Source organism: Hippocampus zosterae, chromosome 8, assembly GCF_025434085.1.
Source record: "Hippocampus zosterae strain Florida chromosome 8, ASM2543408v3, whole genome shotgun sequence".
Lineage (NCBI taxonomy): Eukaryota > Metazoa > Chordata > Actinopteri > Syngnathiformes > Syngnathidae > Hippocampus > Hippocampus zosterae.
Window position 1 is genome coordinate 22,574,620 of NC_067458.1, and position 8,862 is coordinate 22,583,481.

Below are 8,862 nucleotides of genomic sequence, written 5' to 3' on the forward strand. Positions count from 1 at the left end.
TATGTGAGCTTCAAAAGACACCAGACAGATTTCCCAGAGCTCGGCTTAATTGTCATGTTAGCGAGCGTGGAGAGGCTGCTTTATGGAGAGTGCGCAATCACGGGCCGATGATAGCCGGATGCTAGTCGGATCGCAGATAACAAATGACGCGATGAGCTGCGACGACGTGCCGAGCGGGGAATAAAATGAGATGGGAGGATTCAGGAGGATTTAAGGCAAAAAAAGGGGGGGGGGGGGGCGGAGGGGGTAGGGAGAGGGCGAGGGAGGAAAATGGAAATGACAAAAACAATGCAGCGTGGGCCGTGCTGAAAAGAATGAGAGGTGAGAGAGCGAGAGGGATACAAGTAAGGCATTCACACAGCGAGGGGGAGTCGAACCGGATATATAGCGAGCGAGGCCAAAGAATGTACGGAATGAGCGAGACAGAAATACAAAGGAATAGCCAGTTGCACAATACTTTGCTGCTTTTTCTATTTAAACGAGCAAAACTTGTATGTCCCCTCTCGTGTATGAGGTGAGGTGTACCTCTGGGTTCAATGCTTAGACCGTTTGAGTTCTGCTCAAACAGGCAGACAGGTAATTAGTTGCACACGCCATTGTTGAAGCGGCGTTGACCCTGCCGCCGCCGCATTCCGCTTTTACAGGCAGGCCCGCAAGGTACAGCATATTTTTGTAGTGAAGTAGAATTTGTGGTATTTAAAACGATGGCAAAGTATGCAACATATTCTTGGGGGGGGGTTTTGGGGGGGGGGGTTAATTGGGTGTCGCAACAAGCTTTTTTCATATATTCAAATAGAATTAAGGGTTGTATAAACAGAATATAATGTTTTGGAATATTTGAATAGTTGTCTCGTGAACTGAAAGCCATTTGTTTGTACAATTAGATGCTTTATTTTTATTTGGAGACTTCTTTATGGCTCAAGGAGAGTGACAAAACACATTAGGAAACGATGAAGAGGATTTTATTGCGATTGCTTCAAAATGGGTTCATTTGTTGGAGGGAATTTTATTATTATTATTATTATTTATTTTTTTTTACCTTTCAGTGGAAAAACTATCCTGTGTTACCTGCTGACTGTGGGGGGTATCAAAAGACAAACCTAGGCTTTGAATTCGCAAGACGCCACCAATTGACCTTCTCGTAAATAAATGTTTGATGATGTTGCACGGCTGGGTCACATTCTTTGCGTTCACCACAAACTGTTAGCCTATTTTCCGTCGAAGTATAAGGCGGCCATTCAATGACTGGCCTATTTTAAGACAATTTTCATATGTAGGGCGCACCGCATTATAAGGCGCATAGAATAGGCGCTATGATAGTGGCTGCGGTTACATTATGCACCCACTAGATGGAGCTACGCTAAAGGGAATATAATACATTACAATACAGTTTTAAAATACTACATCCAAGAAATCAGAATATTGATCCATATATAAGGCGCATCGGATTATAAGGCACACCGCCGTCTTTTGAAAAAATTGAATCTTTTTGGTGCGCCGTATTTGCGCGGAAAATACGGTGCTTGTTTTCGAGAAAGATCCACGTGACCTCGCTCCACAGTCACTCTCATTCCAACGTGCTTATCTGGTGGACATCCTCAGGCATCTGGTGTTGCCGTGTTGATTAGACCTGAGCGCTCACGCAAGCAAATTACAGACGGTTCCCTTTATCTCTTTTGGCAAGACTGAAGTGATAAACAATAGCCTCGCCTGGAAACACGCGCCCACATAATTTATTTCTCCTTTGCATGAGACGCCGGCGAGTCGGGTTTGGTTGACGCGAGATTTGCCTGGCCGTGAAACCTTTGGAGCCTCCAATAACACGACATGTATTAAGCGTCGGAAAGAGGCGGGTGAGAAAAGGTTGCGCGCAGAAAAGCAAGAGAGCAGGCCTGCGCCGAGGATGAAAAATGAGGGGTGACCTTTCGTGTTCCGTCTTGCTGGTTTTCCCATGCAGCGCCGCAGATCGCCGCATGACGTGGAACATATTTGTGGGAGGCGCAACGGGACAAAAACACATCACTCTGGTCCGTCGTCTCCAGATCTCACTGTCTTGGATGCTTATATAAGTCGGTGCTCTCAAGAGGCCGACTTATGAGAAAAAGAAAACACGTGAAATCAGCGATCCTGAGAGGGGAAACAGACCTCTTGTAAATGAGGTTAAGAAAAAGGAAAAAAACAAAATCGGTTTCCGATATTTGACAAGGCGAGTGCAACAGACACGCAGAACAAAGACGGAGGACTCGAGTAACATCGGATGCGAGCTGGAGGTTTTCGGACTTGGGACTCGAGTCTCATGAACACAAAGTCAACCCTTGAGTCAAGTCTTCCATCCATCCATTTTCTGAACTACTTTATCCTTGCAAGGGTGGCAGGGGGTGCTGGAGCCTAACCCAGCCATCTCCGGGCAGTGGGCCGGGGGACACCCTGAACCGGTTGCCGGCCAATCGCAGAGCACACAGAGACGAACAACCATCCGCACTCACACTCACACCCAAGGACAATTTTGAGTTTTGTTCCAAGCACGTTTTTGGAATGCGGGAGGAAAACAGATTACCCGGAGAAAACCCACGCAGTGCCCCACACAGGAAGGTCGGAGCCGGGATCGAACCCACGACCATTGTGTGATGGACGCGCGAACCACTCGTCCACCGGGCAGCCTGAGTCAAGTCTTTTTGTAATCAAATCAACAGCGCTGGCTACGAGCCAACCGCAACGCATGAGACGGGCTACAAAATGTCCGGTGACATCACGACGGCGGAGATAGTCCTGACCTTCGGCTTCTCTCCCAGTTTACGAGCGTCATTAGCGAGGCGGCGGCGGGGGGGGGTTCAGGGATCAGGGGTCAAGGCCATAAATCACTCTTCAAACCAGCTACGGGGGGAAGGATCCAGCGCCACTGCATTAAGCATGGAAAGAAAACACACTCCAAGACTGACGGGAGGCGACAAGCAACGCCATCTATCACAAATGCGGTCTTGTGGAGTCCATGGCGGAAAAACACACACACACACGCGCACACACACACACACACACAATTTAGGGGGTTTCAAAGTGAGGACCGGCCAAAATGTCCTCACTTCGTCAAAATGTCCTCACTCTGTTGGTTAAAAACTCATGCCGGTCCTCCCAATGTCAGAAGTACAAGAACACACACACACACGGTGATAATTTCCAACGTCATTATAAATAATAGCGAAATTTTGCTGATGGCAAGAATAGAAACAGGAACACTCGTGATGTGATTATTTGGCTAGCGTATCCCTGAAGACATAAATTTGCGTGCATAAATATAGTGGAGGAGTCTGTTTGGCCTTTCTTTTTTTTTTTGCTTGGGAATCAGGAGTGATGGGTTTGGTGGAATGCCGACGAGCGTTATTGTGCGCATCAGGTGGGGGTCGCGCACTGGAGTGGCCACCTGTCAATCACAGGATGACTGTGAATGGGGCCTTGAACTGGATTAATAATCCTCAACCTTTCAAAACGGCAATCAAAGCTTCAGATGGATGACGCTCATGTACGTTATTTTGAAATCAGCGCGTCCTCCCTCAGGCGTCTCCAGTGGGTCCAAATCGCTGCTGCTCGCCTCCTAACTGGAGCTCGTCGGAGGGAGCGCGTAGATCCAACTTTGGCCTGCATTCACGGACACATTTTAGAGTAAAGATTGTTTTATTTGTCAAAGTAGAGTGGTAGCTCTACTTACAAAATTAATTGGGACAGGTCCCTCTTAGCCAATGGGATGCCAGGATGATGCTCTGCAGTAGCCAATGGTATAGCAAGCTATAAGTATGTTGCGTTCAGGAAACTCCGACAGCCCATACTGTATTTTTCCCTTTCGTATCTTGAAATTTCTTTTGTAACAAGAGTTTCCTGTTGAGGCGTTTCATAACTTGAACATTTTGTAAGTAGAGGCACCACCGTAAACGGGGAATAACCTGTCAAGTTTGAATCCGCTACGTCACATAAACCAAAATGTCAGCATTTGGCTATTTTTGCAGCCGAGATGTGAATGCAAGCCCTTCCACAATGATGTTTTCCCGCAGCTGTGTTTGAGCAATCTCGCAGGAAGATAACCACGCCAAGAGCTGCACCCCGTCATAAACAACATTGCGATGCAATTTAAAAAAAAACGAAGGCAAACGCCGGAGACGCAAGATTTGCATGAGTCATCCGTGAATCCCTTTCAAAATCCCTTCACCTTCACGGCCTCAATCTCCGGCGCCTGTGACCACCTCATCTTCCAAATTCGGTAGAAACTATTCCACCTGTATCCTTTTTTTTTATTTTATTTTTTTTTTCGGGCTCCTTTATTTCCGCTTTATCTCTTTTGAATGTCACACCTGACATGGAATAGAGAGGCACGCCACCGCGGTGTCAATCACAACACAAAGGGGATGCGTGCCTGGCGTGTGGAGCTGGGATCAAGCCATCAAAAAACCAAAAGAGAAACAAACACACGCGAGCACAGTCGACGAGGATTGCAGGCAGGACTCCCGAGCAACCGTGGCTGCGCGCAAGTTTGATCCACCCACCCCCCACCTACACCGTGTCTGAGGAGCATGTTAATCAGAGATGGAGGCTGCCAAGTCAGCCCCCATGCAGTACAACATCTCTATCGAACAGCGTCGACGCGCAGCTCGAGTCAAAACCGCGATTTAAGAAGCTCAGGGCCACGTCGGTTTCCAAAGTGTCATCGTTTTATTTATTTACATATTTTGAACACCCGCCCCATGGGCCCGACATTTTTACACTCGGCGCTGCGTCGGGGCTTTACGATCTGTTTGTCAAAGTGGATTCGGTTGTGGTTTTCGCATAAGGGGGGGAGGTGGGGGACTGGCTGGCTGCGGCAGCGACGCGGGTTTAAGTCGGAGCTGTGAAAGCCGAGAGGGCGAAAGAAGGGAGGTGAGCGAGATTTTCGCAACCGGTGAGGGAGGACAGCAAGGCTGCAAATAGCAAAAGCGTGAGTGATTGATTCCGTCACCCCCCCCCCCACCACCACCCCGAAAAAAATCTTCAGAATATAAATAAAATAGAATATCTATTTCTAAATGTATTCCATTCCATCCATCCATTTTCCACAACGCTCATCTTGAACAGGGTTGCGGGGAGTTGAGGGAGCCTATTCCAGCTGACTTTGGGCTGAACTGGGCAGGGGCGTAGGGGCGGGGAAGCTCGGAGAGGTCAGGTGGGGGTCAGGCTGCTTAAAGATTTGAAAACAAATGATAGGATCTTTAAAAAAAAAAAATAGGTGCTCCCTCTTACGAGTAGCAGTCAAGAGGCGAGCAGCAGCATCCTGGACCAATACTGTCAAGAAGGATTCTTCATCGGGGAGGGGCTCGTCCCATTGCTGCAAATAGCAAAAGCGTGAGTGATTGATTCCGTCACCCCCCCCCCCCACCACCCAAAAAAAAAATCTTCAGAATATAAATATAATAGAATATTTATTTCTAAATGTATTCCATTCCATCCATCCATTTTCCACACCGCTCATCTTGAACAGGGTTGCGGGGAGTTGGGGGAGCCTATTCCAGCTGACTTTGGGCTGAACTGGGCAGGGGCGTAGGGGCGGGGAAGCTCGGAGCGGTCAAGGTGGGGGTCAGGCTGCTTAAAGATTTGAAAACAAATTATAGGATCTTAAAAAAAAAAAAATGTGCTCCCTCTTACGAGTAGCAGTCAAGAGTCGAGCAGCAGCATCCTGGACCAATACTGTCAAGAAAGGATTCTTCATTGGGGAGGGGCTCGTCCCATTGCTGCAAATAGCAAAAGCATGAGTGATTGATTCCGTCACCCCCCCCACCACCCAAAAAAAAAATCTTCAGAATATAAATATAATAGAATATTTATTTCTAAATGTATTCCATTCCATCCATCCATTTTCCACACCGCTCATCTTGAACAGGGTTGCGGGGAGTTGGGGGAGCCTATTCCAGCTGACTTTGGGCTGAACTGGGCAGGGGTGTAAGGGGCGGGGAAGCTCGGAGAGGACAGGTGGGGGTCAGGCTGCTTAAAGATTTGAAAACAAATGATAGGATCTTTAAAAAAAAAATATGTGCTCCCTCTTACGAGTAGCAGTCAAGAGTCGAGCAGCAGCATTCTGGACCAATACTGTCAAGAAAGGATTCTTCATCGGGGAGGGGCTCGTCCCATTGCTGCAAATAGCAAAAGCATGAGTGATTGATTCCAAATTATAGGATCTTTAAAAAAAAAAATATGTGCTCCCTCTTACGAGTAGCAGTCAAGAGGCGAGCAGCAGCATCCTGGACCAATACTGTCAAGAAGGATTCTTCATCGGGGAGGGGCTCGTCCCATTGCTGCAAATAGCAAAAGCATGAGTGATTGATTCCGTCACCCCCCCCCCCCCACCACCCCAAAAAAAATCTTCAGAATATAAATAAAATAGAATATCTATTTCTAAATGTATTCCATTCCATCCATCCATTTTCCACAACGCTCATCTTGAACAGGGTTGTGGGGAGTTGAGGGAGCCTATTCCAGCTGACTTTGGGCTGAACTGGGCAGGGGCGTAGGGGCGGGGAAGCTCGGAGAGGTCAGGCCGCTTAAAGATTTGAAAACTAATGATAGGATCTTTAAAAAAAAAAATAGGTGCTCCCTCTTACGAGTAGCAGTCAAGAGGCGAGCAGCAGCATCCTGGACCAATACTGTCAAGAAAGGATTCTTCATCGGGGAGGCGCTCGTCCCATTGCTGCAAATAGCAAAAGCATGAGTGATTGATGCCGCCACCCCCCCCCCCAACACCCAAAAAAAAAATCTTCAGAATATAAATAAAATAGAATATCTATTTCTAAATGTATTCCATTCCATCCATCCATTTTCCACAACGCTCATCTTGAACAGGGTTGTGGGGAGTTGAGGGAGCCTATTCCAGCTGACTTTGGGCTGAACTGGGCAGGGGCGTAGGGGCGGGGAAGCTCGGAGAGGTCAGGTGGGGGTCAGGCTGCTTAAAGATTTGAAAACAAATTATAGGATCTTTAAAAAAAAAATATGTGCTCCCTCTTACGAGTAGCAGTCAAGAGGCGAGCAGCAGCATCCTGGACCAATACTGTCAAGAAGGATTCTTCATCGGGGAGGGGCTCGTCCCATTGCTGCAAATAGCAAAAGCATGAGTGATTGATTCCGTCACCCCCCCCCCCCCACCACCCAAAAAAAAATCTTCAGAATATAAATAAAATAGAATATCTATTTCTAAATGTATTCCATTCCATCCATCCATTTTTCACAACGCTCATCTTGAACAGGGTTGCGGGGAGTTGGGGGAGCCTATTCCAGCTGACTTTGGGCTGAACTGGCTGAAAGAAGGATTCTTGATCGGGGAGGGGCTCGTCCCATTAAAATATGTAGGAAATCTGCGCACGGCCTCATTTGGCTGGTTCCCGCACCGCGGGCGAGAAAAACGCAAGCTCGTTAACACTGCGACGTTCCAAACATCGCCACGTCGCTCCACATGTGAAGAGCGGCGCGACAAAAGAGGCCTTTGGGCTTTCGGCAGACAATGCCGTGAGTCCGAGCCGCAAATTAAAAAGAGATGTCGCTCGCCTTGGCCTGAATGACGCCGGCGGGGAAGTCAAAGATGGCGCGTCGCGCATGATTGACTCTTTTCGTTCTCTTTAAGCCTGACGGGCTGTCGTCGTTGTGGCGCGAACAATTACAGGCATCGACGTGACACACTTTACGGATAAACATCTCAATGCCGTGGCCGTGGCTCAGTCATCCGGGAACGTGCGACCTCGCCGATTTGCATGAAACGCGCTCAGGGTAGAAACTGCAAAGCTGTCGCGCGGTCGCGGCGTTGCTCCGCCAATGTCACTTTGGAGAGGATGGAATCAATCAAAGAAAATTTCCATTGGAAGGCAACGGACCCGGCTTGGGTCGGGGGTGTTGATTCAATAAAAAGCAGACAGGAAAGAATGTCAAAGAATGACGAATGGGGGTTGTTGAGGGATCGCATGTGAGACAAGACTCAAAATTGAAAGATGACAACAACAACAATGCCTTCTTGATTGTTTGCATCCAAAATCGTTTGAGCATCCGAAAACGCATCTGAAAACGAGAACGACAGCTTGAGATCGCCAGGCACGGTCACATCGTCTGTCTTCATGTGTTGCTGCACCGTTTATAATCAAATATCCGTCGCTTCAAACATTAGGACGCAGCTATGCTCTTCATCATCCTCTCGGGGGATTTCCGATTAGCATTAAGCTAGCAAGAACAGAAGTTAGAAGCTAATTTTCGACACACGGGGTGCAATTCTTTTCATTCATTCATTCATTCATCTTCCGAGCCGCTTGATCCTCACTAGGGTCGCAGGGGGTGCTGGAGCCTATCCCAGCCGTCTTCGGGCAGTAGGCGGGGGACACCCTGAATCCGTTGCCAGCCAATCGCAGGGCACACAGAAACGAACAACCATTCGCACTCACACTCACACCTAGGGACAATTTTGAGTGTTCAATCAGCCTGCCACGCATGTTTTTGGAATGTGGGAGGAAACCGGAGCACCCGGAGAAAACCCACGCAGGCCCGGGGAGAACATGCAAACTCCACACAGGGAGGCCGGAGCTGGAATCGAACCCGGTACCTCTGCACTGTGAAGCCGACGTGCTAACCACTGGACTACCAGGCCGCCGCAATTCTTTTCATTTGATGTTTATTTGGACAGAAACCCTCAACTGTTGATGGCAATAAACAGCTTGAAAGAATTTTCACTCTTGTGGAGTGAGTCGAGTTCACTCGCTAGCACGCAGCGCTCGTGTCTCGAAACCGCATTTGACCGACAACTATAAAAAGGGTGAGTTGTCTCTCGGCTTTGGAGTTTCTAAGCATATGTAACCACAAATGCTGTCTTTC

General features: G+C 48.1%; 1 long non-coding RNA gene across 1 annotated transcript in view; it reads right to left on the reverse strand.

Moving 5' to 3' along the window:
* LOC127605906 (uncharacterized) overlaps window positions 1–8,641 on the reverse strand; it is a 96,742-nt gene extending 88,101 nt beyond the window's left edge. Inside the window, exon 1 of the long non-coding RNA XR_007963682.1 lies at window positions 8,594–8,641. This is a non-coding gene — a long non-coding RNA (uncharacterized LOC127605906). The remainder of the gene's footprint in view (window positions 1–8,593) is intronic.
* Window positions 8,642–8,862: the final 221 nt, after the last annotated feature.